Source organism: Mirounga angustirostris, unplaced genomic scaffold (assembly GCF_029215605.1).
Source record: "Mirounga angustirostris isolate CCGP_5_RB_7025 unplaced genomic scaffold, mMirAng1.0.hap1 SCAF_5, whole genome shotgun sequence".
Classification (NCBI taxonomy): Eukaryota; Metazoa; Chordata; class Mammalia; order Carnivora; family Phocidae; genus Mirounga; species Mirounga angustirostris.
The window spans coordinates 3,428,087-3,442,113 of record NW_026991713.1 but is presented as its reverse complement, the minus strand read 5'-3'; the positions used below and the strand labels follow the sequence as shown (position 1 = coordinate 3,442,113).

Sequence of the window (14,027 nt, the reverse complement as noted above, 5' to 3'; positions counted from 1 at the left end):
CCCCGCCAGCCCCGCCCGGGAACCGCCTCACGGGCACTCGGCATGGCAGAAGTGAGCCCGAGCACCCCCAAGCCCCACACCCTACCCCACCGGTGACCGCCCCCTGACCCCTGCTTCCCAGGCCCCGTTCTCCCTCCACATCCGGCTTCCCAAAACACAGCTCCCGTTGAGTCTGTCTTGCTCAAAAGAACCCCAGGGACCCCCAACCGCTCAGCAGGACATCCCAGGACCACCCACAACCCAGCCCCGTGCCACCCGAGTCCCCCACCGCACACGCTTTGCTCCAGACCCACGGGGACACTGGGCCTCACTTACCACCTCCACACCTGTTCCAGACACCGGGAGACCCACTCTGATTCCACCCATCCCCAGCCCCGCTCAGACCCCACAGTGTCCAGGATGGTGCCGTCCAGGTACGGCCTTGGTCTACACTACGGTGATGGTTTTTCTTCCCTTGGCTGTAACCTATGCATGCCTACGTGCCCGACACATAGGAGACGCTCAGCAAATGCCGCTTTAGAGACACCCACAAGACAGGGTGCACCTCGACCAACACAGGTAAGAAAACCATGAATCGAGGTACTTAGGACTGTGAGACCAGAAAGGGTGGAATATTTTGGTTATGATGTTGGGTTCTGAGCCCAGAATCAGAGGAGCTGTCCAAGGGCTGGCCACAGGGGCTCTCCCCAGGGTGGCTCTGGGGTGGCACCATTAGCCTGCCCAGCACCCCTGACAGGTGCAGCCACCCCATCCAGGGGCCTTCACCTGCCTCCCAGGCCTCACCCCAAATGTGCTACGGGACCCTGAGAAAGACCTGGCAAAGTTCACATCCTTCTGGCTCAACTTAAATTCTGCGTCCCTACAGCTCTGCCCAATCCTCCCCATCTGCTCCCCCAACCTGCTCCCTGCCTGTGCCCCTCACAAGTGCACCCCCAGGTCCATGGGGCACAGAGCCATCTGTGTAGGCCAGTGAGCCCTGGGGGGACCCCTCCCACCTTCTCATAGCTCACAGCCTGGGGGTGCTCCCCCGGGGCGCAGAAGCCACAGGGGGACCCTTCCCCACTTATTTCTGGAAAAGCGGGGTCACTGAGAGCGCAAGTCACATGACAAAACCCAGGGGCCACCTTGTCACTGTGGCCCCAGCACAGTCCCCACAAAGCCCAAAATCACGGGGGACAGAAGCACCGAAGCTTGTGGACATTGGAACTGTTTCTCTTGGGCACTGGAGCACCATGAGCCCCTTCGGGAGGGACCCTGAGTCACAAAACTTGCCCAAACAACAAGAAAATGTAACTGCTGGGGCCCCTGGGTGGCTCAGTCATTAAGCGTCCGCCTTCAACTCGGGTCATGATCCCAGGGTCCTGGGATTGAGCCCCACATCGGGCTCCCTGCTCTGCGGGAGGCCTGCTTCTCCCTCTCCCACTCCCCCTGCTCATGTTCCCTCTCTCGCTGTCTCTCTGTGTCAAATAAATAAATAAAATCTTTAAAAAAAAAAAAAAGAAAGGAAAAAGAAAATGTAACTGCTCCCCAAGTCACGGCATTTCCGGGTGCTCCATCTGACGACCACGGCAGACCGGAGACCCTCAGATTCTGAGAAAACCTGCATCGCCCATTTAACAGCTGGGGGCGGCCCAGCTTCCGCCCCACTGACAGCAGCCCGGCTCAGGAGGCCGGGCACCGAGCGCTCTGCAGCCGTTCCATCTCCTCCTCACGAAAAGCCAGCAGGGCCGAATTTAGAAAGTGGTCTTGATGACCTTGACAGTTTTGAGGATGGCTGTCAGGTTGCTGGTATTAGGTGCCTTTTACTTTCCTCTCTATACTTTCCTGTACCATTTTAGTTCACACAGCGGGTTTATCATTGAAAAGCCCGTTTGCATTCCGGAAGACACGGAGCTTGCCTGGGGCTCTCCCCAGCCTCTGCTGCAGGCATTTCTTCTGCGGCTGTAAACAACAGCTACAAACTAGGTTTGCGCCCCCCAAATCAGGCCAGTGTGATTCCCACTGCTTTCTTTTTTTTTTTTTTTTTTTAAAGATTTTATTTATTTAATTGACAGAGAGAGACAGCGTGAGGGGGAATACAAGTAGGGGGAGTGGGAGAGGGAGAAGCAGGCTTCCCGCGGAGCAGGGAGCCCGATGCAGGGCTCGATCCCAGGACCCTGGGACCATGACCTGAGCTGAAGGCAGACGCTTAACGACTGAGCCACCCAGGCGCCCCTCCCACTGCTTTCTTCAGCAAAGGTGAGTCACCTCGTTGTCCTCAAATCACAGGAGGAAAGAGAACAGATGGCAGAATGTGCCATGGCGGCGGGACGCCCACCAGCAGGTGCTTCCCGCAAAGCCACAGATAATGGGAGTGAGTGCTCCGCAGGTCTTCACAGAAGCCACCCTCCACGACCTTGTCCCCTGTGGGAGGCCCACCCCTGGGACACTGCCGCGAGAGGTCACACTGTGGCCTCCAAGGAGCCGGGAGGTTGCAGGGGACAGGGGACAGAGCCACATTTGCAAGATGTGGTGACAACACGACCCGAGGAGGCAACAGGGAGGTGGGGTATCCATGGAGGGATGGCGGTCATCACTCAGTTGGGAGAGGAAACTCCTTCCTGGAGCTAAAAGCAAAAAAGAGGGGCGCGTGGGCGGCTCAGATGGTTAAGTGTCTGCCTTCGGCTCAGGTCATGATCCCAGGGTCCTGGGGCTCCGTGCAGAGCCAGGAGTCTGCCTGTCCCTCTCCCTCTGCTCCTGTGCAGAGCCAGGAGTCTGCTTGTCCCTCTCCCTCTGCTCCTCTCCCTGCTTGTGCTCTCCCTCTGTTCTCTCTCAAAATAAATAAATTCTTAAAAAAAATAAGCAAAACAGAGGCGAGGCCTGGCACGTCATGGGCGGGAGGGTGTGTCAGGGTCCTGGGGCTGCCGTAACAAAGCACACAGACTGGGCAGCTTAGCCAACATTAATCCTCTCGGTCTGGAGGCCAGAAGTCTGAGATCAGGTGTCCCAGGGTGGTTCCACCTGGAGCTCCGGCGGAGAGTCTGTCCCACGGCTCTCTCCCGGCGGCTGGCGGCTGCGGGCAAACCTTGGCTTGCAGGTACATCTCTCCCATCTCTGCCTGGTCGTCTTGGGGCCTTCTCCCTGTGTGTGTGTGTGTGTGTCCAAATTCCCCTCTTAAAAGGACACCAGTCACTGGGTTGGGGCCCACTCCAATGCAGGATGAATTCATCTCAAAGCTAACCTTGATCACATCTACACAGACCCTATCTCCAGATAACCTGGCATTTGGGGGTTCCAGGTGAACGTGAACTTGAGGGCATGTTCATCCATCCAGGACAGATGGCAATGTATGGGGGCAGGGGGCGGGGGGGGCGGAAAGACAAGGCTCCAGAGGCACATGGGGGTCTTCAACACCTGCTGGCCTCCAGGCTCATGGTGGGCAGTGGATGCAGGAGAAACATCCTCATGGTGTGGCCTGCCCACAGCCTCCCCGGCTGCCTTCAGTGCCTCAACGCTAACGTTCTCCCTGGCACCACCCCTGCTGGCCCTCCACAGATGAGGACCCTGAGGAACAGAGAGGCTGACCGACAAGCCCAGCCGAGGTCACTCGGGCAGCAAATGGCAGGGCTCCAGCCTGTTGGACGGTGCATGGAGGGCCTAGCGGACCGTGTGGACCTGGCCTAGGAGGGTCTGCCAAGCACACGGGAGGAGAGGGCAGTTTCTGAACGCCTGGGGCCCTGGGGACAAGCAGCTAAAGACCAAGCCGGTGCCAGGAGGGGACAAGGCCACTTGCCATGGGTCTCTGCCACCTCACCCCAACGCACCCCAGGGTCTCAGGGAGACAGGGAGATACCTCCAGTTGGTACTGGCAACGGCCTGCCAGGCCTGATTGGACAGCCTACGATACCAGCAGTGGCAGAACCCCCAGGGCACTTTCTTTGAGACAAAGGCTGCTCGCCTGTCCCTCATCCTGCCCCTCCCACGGCCTCACAACAGGCAGGGAGGGCCTGCGCGGGGCTCCCACCCAAAGCCAGGGGACTTTGAAGGGGCTCTCGGCGTCCCTCTGTGGGGTCTGTTGTTTCTTTGAGGCCATACTGAGGGCAGACAACAGGTGTGTTGTTTTGATCTGCTACCTGGAGGGCATCTGGCTTCTCGTCCTGGGGCAACAAAAGCCAAACCTAGAAACTGCATCTCGAGATGCGGTCTCACTGCGTGGGAACAGGGTGTGTCAGACCCAGCGCGCACTCGACCAGCCAAGATGCTGCGCCCCTGCCCCGTCCACGCAGGAGGGGCCTTCGCGTGTCCCACCAACACCCCACGCCACTCACATGTGCTCTCAACACGTCCGAGGGTTGGCAGTGAACTTGCAAGGCCCTGAAGTGGCCGATGCGCCTCTGCCTGGCACCAGGGGCCGGAGGTCAAAGAGGGCAGAGCCAGCAGCCCCTCCTCCCGCCCCATGTGACCTTGGCCTGACAACAGGGAAGGTCTCTCATGACTCCCCAAGGCAGCCCACACCGGGGTTTCTCCTCCTCTGCAATCCCAGTCCTCCTCACCCTATAAAGCCACCACTGGAGCCTTCCTTCCAACTGCTGGAGGCAGGTCTTCACAGCCCCTGCCCTGCAGCCCCCCGATGCCTCCCCACAGCCTCCGGGGCTCATCTCTGGACTCCTACCCGGGGGGCAGCCACACTCCTCCAGGGCTCCAAGCCCAGCCCCCCGTCACACGCGCACCCTCCCCGTTAACCACCCCGTTAACCACGGGCATTCCCCAGCCCACTCTGTCTTCACCTGAAATGACTTCGGGCCCCCCCTTCCCCCCTTCCCCTGGTCCCCTCCTTCAGCCGAGCCCATCTGTGAGCCCACGCCCCACTGACCGCTCCCTGCTGCAGCTCACAACCCCTCCCCAACCCTGAGCTCGCTCACCACGTCTATGCTGATGGAACCCTCCAGAAGGTGAAATCGTAACAGGCCCCACGACCCCACGGGAAGCCTGGGCTACAGAAGCCGTGGGCTGAGACTCTGAGCAAGTGCATTCTTGCCAAGATTAAGAACTTCCAGTTAAGAGTTAAGGGTTGGTTCCTCAAAAAGTTCAACAGAATTAACAGATGGCCCGGAATTCCACTCCCTGGCAGAATTCAAAAGACCTGAAAACGTAAATCGACACAAAAAACCAGTACACGAGTAAAAGCATTATTCACAAGAGCCAAAAAGTGGAAACCCAGGTGTCCATCAAAAGAGGAGTGCATAAGCACAATGTGGTCCATCCCTACAGTGCAATACTAATCGGCCCCAACCAGGCAGGAAGAACAGATTCATGCTACAACATGGGTAAGTCTCAAAAACACAGTGAAAAAGTCAGACAGAAAAGGCTACTACGTATTGCATGATGTTATTTATACGAAATGTCCAGAACAGGGGGGTCCATAGTAGCAGAAACCAAACATGGGGTTACCAAGGGAACAGGCCATGAGTGCTGGATGGCCACGGGCCTCCTCTGGGGTGAGGAAACACGTGGAACGCGGTCAGGGTGGGCATACTACGCGGAGAACGTACCGAAATGGACGCTTTTATGTTGTATGAATTTCACCTCCACTGAAAACAAGAGGAAAGAAGAGTTAAGGGCTCAATAAAAATCTGCTTTATTTTGCATGACGTTACCCAAAGGGGAAAAAAATATTTTAAAAGGCATTTTAAGAACGCTTCCCTAAAGCCATGCCATGGACAGAGTCGGAGATGAGCGGAGGGCCGTGAGGACCTGGAGGGGAGGGGAAGCCGCCCCGGGCCCGCTGGCTGGAAGGAACCCTCTCCCGTGGAACTGCTGGGTTACTGCCGTATAGGAGCCTCGCCCAAGGGGGGTTCACAGCGGTGGTAAGACTTCTCGGGCTTCATCAGAATCACACGGAGAGTTTCCATGGGAAACATCTGTTGTCCCTCCTGTATTTCAAGGACCGACCGCACGATGCATAGGAATCTCTGCTGGACAAGATCTAGAAGTCTGGTGGCACTGAACCCCTGGCTGGGATGCGTGGTGGTCGCCCGGCCTGAAGCAGGAAGTTTTGGGACCGGGAGAGAAGGAGCGATGCAGGGGCGCCAACCCCCAGGCAGGCTTCATGGCCTCCGTGCCCTGATCCGTGGGCCCAGGGCGGCCCTGGGCCCACGGCCTCCACCGCCAGTGCCCACAGCACTCCACCCAGCTGCCCCAACCAAGAGCACTCCAGACATGTGGACGTCCGCTGGGGATAGGTCGCCCCCGTCAACAAGCCCACTCGAGGAAGCCACACAAATGTTTCTGGATTCTTCTTCTGGCGAGGAAGCAGCTGGGCTCGGGGCTTAGTGCTCTGCGGGTACGGCTGCTGGGCCGGCCCGGGGCCTCCCTCTGTCAGTGGGGCCAGCAGGAAGCCGGTCCAGCCTCACTCTTCCCTGGGGAGCCAGAAAGACCACCCTTGTGCCCCGTCCCAGGAAAACCCCCAAAGTTCCCTGAGGCAAAACACCAAACTGGATCTGAAAGAGCTAGGGAGCCTTGCCTTGTTCTCAAACGACACCCTCCAGCAAGACAACGTGGTCCCTGACACCTGCCCACGGACACCCCCATATTCTCCAGCCCTGGACACGTCAAGGAGCAGCTGTCCGCCCAAGAGAGCTGTGAGCCTTAAAGGCAAGACTTCTAACAAAGACACCAGCGCAACCCAGCCTGCTCGCCGCGGAGCCCAGGGGCCTGCGCAGCCCACCGCTAGCCCACAGACTTGGGAGGGACAGTCTGGAACATCCCAGGCCCTGTGCCATCCACCACCCACCTCAAGCTCCTCCTCCAGCCACCTGGATGGTCAGCGGCGGGTGACCCTCGGCCTCCCTGCGGGGGGAACGCGGGTGAGTGCACACTTGCACCATTCTTCCTACTTTGCTCCTCTCCTGAGCTGAAGCTCTGCACACGCACCCCTGCCCGTATTAGCTTGAGAACGCTCCCTTAGCATCATTTAATACTGGAAGTTTCTATTTCCCCAACACACTGTGCTGGACTCGCGTTTGACCCTTGACCCTCACCCTCTGAAATTCAGACTGCCCTGGGAACCACCGGTGACGAAGTTGAAGGCGCCCCGAGCCCTGCAGTCGCTCCAGAACGGGAAGGCCACAGCGGCTGCCCAGGGTGGTGGGGGGGACCACAGTCTGGGCCTGGCTCTAGAAGCCTCGTGCTCCTCAACCAGGCGCCTCACGTGGGGGAAAACGTCCTCTGATGGCCGAGCAGCAAGGACACACTGCCCACAGTCTCCTGGGAGTTTCGGAAGACGCAGGAGCCAAAGCTGCCTCTGGGTCGCTGTGGACGCCGGTGGCGGCCCCGAGGGACAGGCTGGCAGGACACTGCCTGCTGTCACTGGAAACTTACATAAATCTTACCAAGGCCACGTGTGGCAGGCCAAATCACGCCCCCTACCCAAGAGGCTTGGTCCGAGAGCCTGGAACCTGCCAGAATGCTATGCTATGTGGTAAAGGTTAAGGCTGCTGATCAGCGCACCTTAAAATAGGGGAAGCAGCACAGATTTTCCAGGTGGCCCCAATGTAATCACCGGGCCCTTACGGGTGGAGACGGAGTGGGGAGAAATCAGAAGAGGGAGCTGTGGACAGAGCAGGCTCAGAGAGACGGCCCACTGGCCGTGGAGAGGAAGGAAGGGGCCACCAGCCCAGGAACTCGGGTGCCTGCAGGTGCTGGAAAGGCTGGGAAACTGGCTCCCCCAGGGCCTCGAGAAGGAGCACAGCCCTGCCACGCCTCAGTTCCACCCCAGGGAGGCCCACGTAGGACCTTCAACTCCTGAACTGCATGAGAAGAAACCTGGGTTTGTCTCAAGCCCCCAAGTCCAAGTCCGTGGTCATTTGTAACAGCAGCAACAGAAAACTATTAACCTCATTCTGTGAGGTTACAACTGGGACGCCAAAATCAGACAAGGAGAGCGTGAGAAAGAAGAATTACAGCTTTCTCGTAAACACAAACGCAACACCTCCTTAAAAAAGGAAAAGGTCAACAAATCTAATAATACATGAGACAAGGCGACCTATCCAGACCAAACTGGGTTTATCTCAGGAATTTAGCACTAGAAAGAAGGTGTTAAGGCAACACCACACCTTTTTTAGAAAACATATTTGCATCTCAATAAGTAGAGGAAAAGATTCAATAAAATTCTGTAACCCGTCATAATAAAGACTCTTGACAAACACAAAAGAGACTTTCTTAAACCAATGAAGGGCGTCCACAAGAGCCCAACAGCAAATAAGACACTCAACAGTGGTACCCACCATCAACATTCCCATCCCATACTGTACTGGAGGCCAAGGTCAGCCCAGGAGAAAGAATGAACGATATGATGAATGAATGAATGAATGGAAAAGAGGAAGACACAACATCATTATTCACAGGTATGACTGTCAGCATAGAAAACCCCAAAGGCTCTACAGACAACCGGTCCGAACTCACAGGCGCACTCAGCAAGCAGCTAGAGAGAAGAGTGATGCAGAGAAATCAAATGCACTTCCTTACACCAGTCTCACAAAATGTAATTTTTTAATATATCTTTTATAATAGCAGCAAAAATACATTGCACTTAAGAATAAATCTAATAACATGGGGAGCCTGGGTGGCTCAGTCAGTTAAGCGTCTGACTCTTGATTTCAGCTCAGGTCATGATCTCAGTGTCATGGGATCGAGTTCCGCGTCAGGCTCCGTGCTCAGTGCGGAGTCTGCCTGCTATTCTCTCTCTCCCTCTGCCTCACCCCACCCCACTCATGTGCACCTGCCCATATGTGCTCTCTCTCGAGCTCTCGCTAAAATAAATAAATAAAATCTTTTCTTAAAAGAGAATAAATCTAATAACAGACACAGAAGCTCTTTATAAATAAAAATAGACATTTGCAAAGTATCATTGACAGAAATAAAGAACTAGCGACAATCACTGATACAGAGAGCCAAGGTGGAAAATGTAGTTCTCCTGAAACTGTAGATGCACAGCCATTCCTACCAAAATCCCTACAGGGTCCTTCACAGACTAATCTACATGGAAGATGGACAGGCCAGGAACAGCCCAGGGCGCTCCTGAAGAAAGGGAGGGGTCAAGGTCTATGAGACGCAGGACTTGGCTTCATCTACGGCAACCAGAGTATGGGCACAGAGCAAACCAAGAGACCTATCGACAGCAGAGAGCCCAGAACAGACCTCCATGCACGTGCAAACCTGACAGGTAGAGCTGGTGGAGGACGAGATGAAATTGGATCCCTACCTCACACCGAACACAAAATAAATCCCAGCGAATTAAAGACTTGGGTGTGAAGGCAAAACCAATTTTAGAAGAGATCCTACAAAATTATGTTGATGATCTTGAGGTCGGTAAGGATTTCTTACGACACATAAAACACAACCTAAAAGGAAAATGTATAATTTCAACAGTAAATACAAGTACTTTGCCAGAAACCTCATTTTAAAAATGAACAATGAGACAAGCCACAAACTGGAACATATTTGACCCGGAAACAAATAAAAAGATGCTCAATATCATTAGTAATCTGTGAAATGCCAACTGAAACCACAATGAGATACAATTTTACACCCACCGGATTGGCGAAAATTAAGAAGCCAGGCACCAACAAATGATGACAAGGACAAGGACAAGCAAGGACTGGAAGGCTTGTTCATTGCTGGAAGGAAGAGCAATTGGTCCAATCACCCTGCAAAACACTGGAAGTTAGCTAAGAGTGGATAACATTCCTATGCCCGATGGGAATATACGTCAGGGGAGCCGTACCCTCACGGGCCAGGAGATGCACCCAAGAATACCTGAGCTGGCTGAACAGATGGACTAAGAACTGTATGTCCACAGGATGGAACACAATGCAACAGGGAAAATGACCCGACCACAACTGGGGACACCAATATGGGTGCTAAGGGAAAAAGGTGGCTGTAGATGAGGACATATAGGATGGTCGCATTTGTACAAATGCCAGAAACGGCCAGAACAGAACGAGACAGGTCCGGAATCCTTTATCTGAAACCCTTGGGATCCGACGGCTCTGGGATTTCGAATCTGAAATATGGCACATATGTGGCCGTACAAAGCCGTAGATCCCGCAATCAAATACGTAACACGCGTCCGTTGCTGTCCTTTACATCACACATACATGCATTTTATCTCATTTTCACATCATATCTGAACTCTTCCGGAACAATAAAAATTCCTTAGATGGGAAGGGGGTGGCGTGGAGGATCAAGCACAAAAGGAAAGAGGCAGAGGGGTTTCTGGCTTGAACGGGGACACTGTTCCCAGAGACAGGAAGCTCAGGAAGGACGTGAGGCTTTCCCTGTCTGGGGCTTGACGGCTTTAAGAGTGTGGTGGTTTAAAAAAATGGCCACAGGCAGTGTGACGACCCCCCACTGACAGGCAAGACCTGGGGCCCTTTCCTTCAGAGTCCAGGTGGGCTTCGACAGCTCCAACCAACAGAGGAGGGCAGAGCGCTGCCACGTGATGCCTGGGTCACAAACAGCTGGTCAGGAAAGGCCCCACACATCTGCCCGGCCCTCGCAGACACTCACTGTTGAGACAATCCTGCTTTGCCACTCACCTCTGTGACCCTGGGCAGGTCCCCGAATCTCCCCGTGCCTCAGTTTCCCCCCCGGTAAAACCAGGGTGATGGGATCTCCTGCTCCCCAGAGATCTGTGAGGGCTGTCAGGGCCACACACTGATGGATTCCACTCCCCCAGGGCCGAGGGACAGGGAGCCCAGAGAGGCTCAGGGACTGTGCCCAGGGCACACAGCCTTGGAGTGATGGGGATACAGGTTGCAATCTTCCGGCCACGGCACAGGGAGGAGACCTGGCGGCCTCCATGTGCCTACCTGCTGTTTTATGCCAACACTTTACAGAGAGAAAATAATTATTAACTGCAGAGGCTTAATGAGGAGAGGGAGCTGTAAGGACGTCTAATACCAATAATTTCTACCTATTCAAGAGCAAATGTGTAACAACAAAGGCAAGTGGGACCAACAGCATCAGATACTCCTTCCTTTGCTTCCAGGTAAGGACAAGTGAGCACAGGGAGCCCACAGCAAGACAGAAATCAGAACACCCCAGGCTCCCAGACCCGGCCCAGCTCTGACCCACCTGTGGGCTCCCAGACCCTGGCCCCGCTCTGATGCACCTGCAGGTTCCAGACTCGACCCAGCGCTGACACACCTCTGGGAAAGAGCCCCTGAGGGCCTCAGTCCAGAAGTCTAGGGGTATGGGAGAAGAGAAAGGGAGGTGCTGGTGGGCCAGCTGAGGTGGTGGGGAGCTGGGCAGGGGAACTAGAATATACATGGCGCTCCCACCCTGGCTGCTCAGCCCCTGCAGGGCACAGGGCCCTGCGTCCTGCCCAGCCTAGGGTAGCAGGAGCCCGCCATGGGCTTAGCCTTCCTTAAGAGACTGCGCAGCATCTGACAGGGACTAGAAGGGCCACCCTCTTGGCCCCCAAATGTCTCCCTGCTCAGGGGCCCTGAAGTCCCTTCCAGAATCATTTTACTGACACCTCTTTTGAAATGCAAATGGCACTGCGAGGCTATATTAAACCTCTGACCTCTAGATGGGTTAGCTCCTCAAGTCAGAGGGCAGGGGCCAGCCCAGGCCTCCCTGGGGGCAGAGGGCAACTGCCCTCACACTGAGAAGCCCCGTGGCCACTCCCTGCTACCCATGCTCTGGCCAGGCCCGGGGGGGGGGGGGTACTGCTCGCAGCGTCCCCCCCATGGGAGATGCTGCAGTGAGTGCCTGCTGTGTGGCCCCCCCATGCTGCCTGGGGGACCGAACAGCCACCCGGGCCACCCGCCCTCAGTGGGGACAGCAACCCACCAACAGGAGCACATCATCTTTGCTACTTCCAGGGACCCTTCCTCCAGCTGAGTGAAGAGCGGACAAATCATTTTCTTGTGGAGAAAAGATCAAATATTGGCCCAGACGTCTATTAATTTGCAACTTACATCACATGTGCTGAGAACAGAAAAGCAAGGATTTTTTTTTTCCTGGTTAAACATTGGCTAAGGAAATTCCTATCCTGAATTTCAAGAGCCTGCTTTAGCATGACAGTAGCCAGGTAAGATGCGTGGTTTAGACCGGTGGCCAGCAACTCTTGTGGAGGCAGGAGAGAAGTTACGGCACCCTCCTGGTGGACGTAAATCTTTCAGCAAACACAGAAAACGTGCCCGTTAGCAGCCTTTCTTCTCGTCTTCATTATGTCCTACGTTGTGTTTCTTCAGTTGAGTTTTTTAATGACTTCTTTTGGGGGCCTCCTTCCCTTCCATCCAGGTGGTGAAATCAGTCTCCAGTATTCACTGAGCAGGACAAAGATGCCTTTCCCACCTCGCATTTGGTTCTGGTGGGAGACAAGCCTCCTTCCTCCTGTTCGCTCGCTTGCTGGGTCCCCCTCCGCGGCCTTTGTTAGCGGCCCCCCGAACTCCCTCCCCCTGAAACTAATGAGCTGGAGGCCTCTTCGGAAGGTGGTGAGCGAGCAGATCCAAGGAAGACTCGGAGCCCCGTTTGGACGGGGTAAGGCCGGTGCGTGAGCAGACTGCACGGGGCGGAGGGCTCAGGATCAGGCTCAGGGTCAGGGAGCCTCGAGGGGAGGGAACGTCTCAAGGGAAGCCGAAAGTCCCACCGAGCCCGCTGACACACTGGTTTCATGACATGCCCTGTGTCTGAGCGTCTCCAGGCCGGGCGGCTGACCCGGCTCCCCGTCCACTTCCAGCCACATCTGCACCCTGGGGGCTCAGCGGGCTCCGCACAATCCCGGGGCGAACACGTGGCCCAACAGTCTGGGGAATGGAGCTGGAACTGGAGCAGTGAGGGCCATCCCCGGACAGAGGGAGAACATGGAACCACAGCTGGCCTTCCTCACGACGGCGGCCCTGGACTCTGCTCTCAGGATGCTCTCGTGGAGCACGGACTTCCCAGAGCCGCACGTCGGGACACGGCCCGGGAGCAATGTTCGCGGAGAGGTATCAAGGCCCAAAGTTCCCCACCCCTACCTGCCAGCCCCATCCCCCCGAGGCCGGCGGGTCTCACCTCTGCTCCCAAGCCCTGCAGGCTGTCCACTGAGCACCTACTGTATGCAGCCCCTGCCCCTCCTCCACACCAGGCCTCCGTCACGCTCTCATACACACACGCTCTAACACGCTCACATACACGCTCACGCTGCACACACACTACACTCAGGCTTCATGCATACACGTGTCCACACACTACACACACATCCACATCCCACACATGCACGACTCACACGCATGACACACGCACACTTCCGAGGTTCGGAAGGGGAACGCCAGCCCCAAGTTTGCTCTGGTGCCTTTAGCGTGGGTCTGAGCAGACGAAGAGATTAGTCTACTATCAGATATCCTGTTATTAAGTGATTAAAAGATGACTTACAAGTAACAAAGTGGATTTCCCTCGTACGGTACCCCAAGGGTCCTGAAAAGGATATAGAAGTTCGCTCAGGAATTACCACAGCGACTACATTCACAAATTCAATTATAATTAGGAATTATTTGGTATAATAAACCTTCTTAAAGATCCTAATCTGCAACCTAAACCCAAATTAACTAATTAAAATGGTTGTCGCTCATTAATTCAACAAATATTTGCAGCCGTCTGTGTGCCAGGCCCAGATCCAGGACTGCCAAGAGGAAAACGCCAGTCCTGCCCTCTTAGCCTGGTAGGGGTGACAGATGAGGCCACAGACAGGGTATGGAAAGTGCCATGGGGGAGTGTTCAGAGCGAGAATGACAGGGTGGAGGAGAGGGGTATCAGCGTGCTGGGGGAGGGGGAGGATGTCAGGGTGCTGGTGGGAGGGGGAGGGGTGTCAGGGTGCTGGGGGGCAGGGTGTCCAGGTGCTGGGGGAGTGGGAGGTCAGGGTGCTGGTGGGAGAGGGAGGGGTGTCAGGGTGCTGGGGGGGCAGGGTGTCAGGGTGCTGGGGGAGTGGGGAGGGTGTCCAGGTGCTGGGAGAGGGGGAGGATGTCAGGGTGCTGGGGGGAGGGGTGACAGGGTGCTGG

At 55.7% G+C, this 14,027-nt stretch overlaps 1 protein-coding gene across 1 annotated transcript in view; it reads right to left on the bottom strand.

Moving 5' to 3' along the window:
* The window catches only part of CELSR1 (cadherin EGF LAG seven-pass G-type receptor 1), a 139,000-nt gene that overhangs the window by 86,000 nt on the left and 38,973 nt on the right, over positions 1–14,027 (bottom strand). The gene's annotated exons all lie outside the window — the stretch shown is intronic.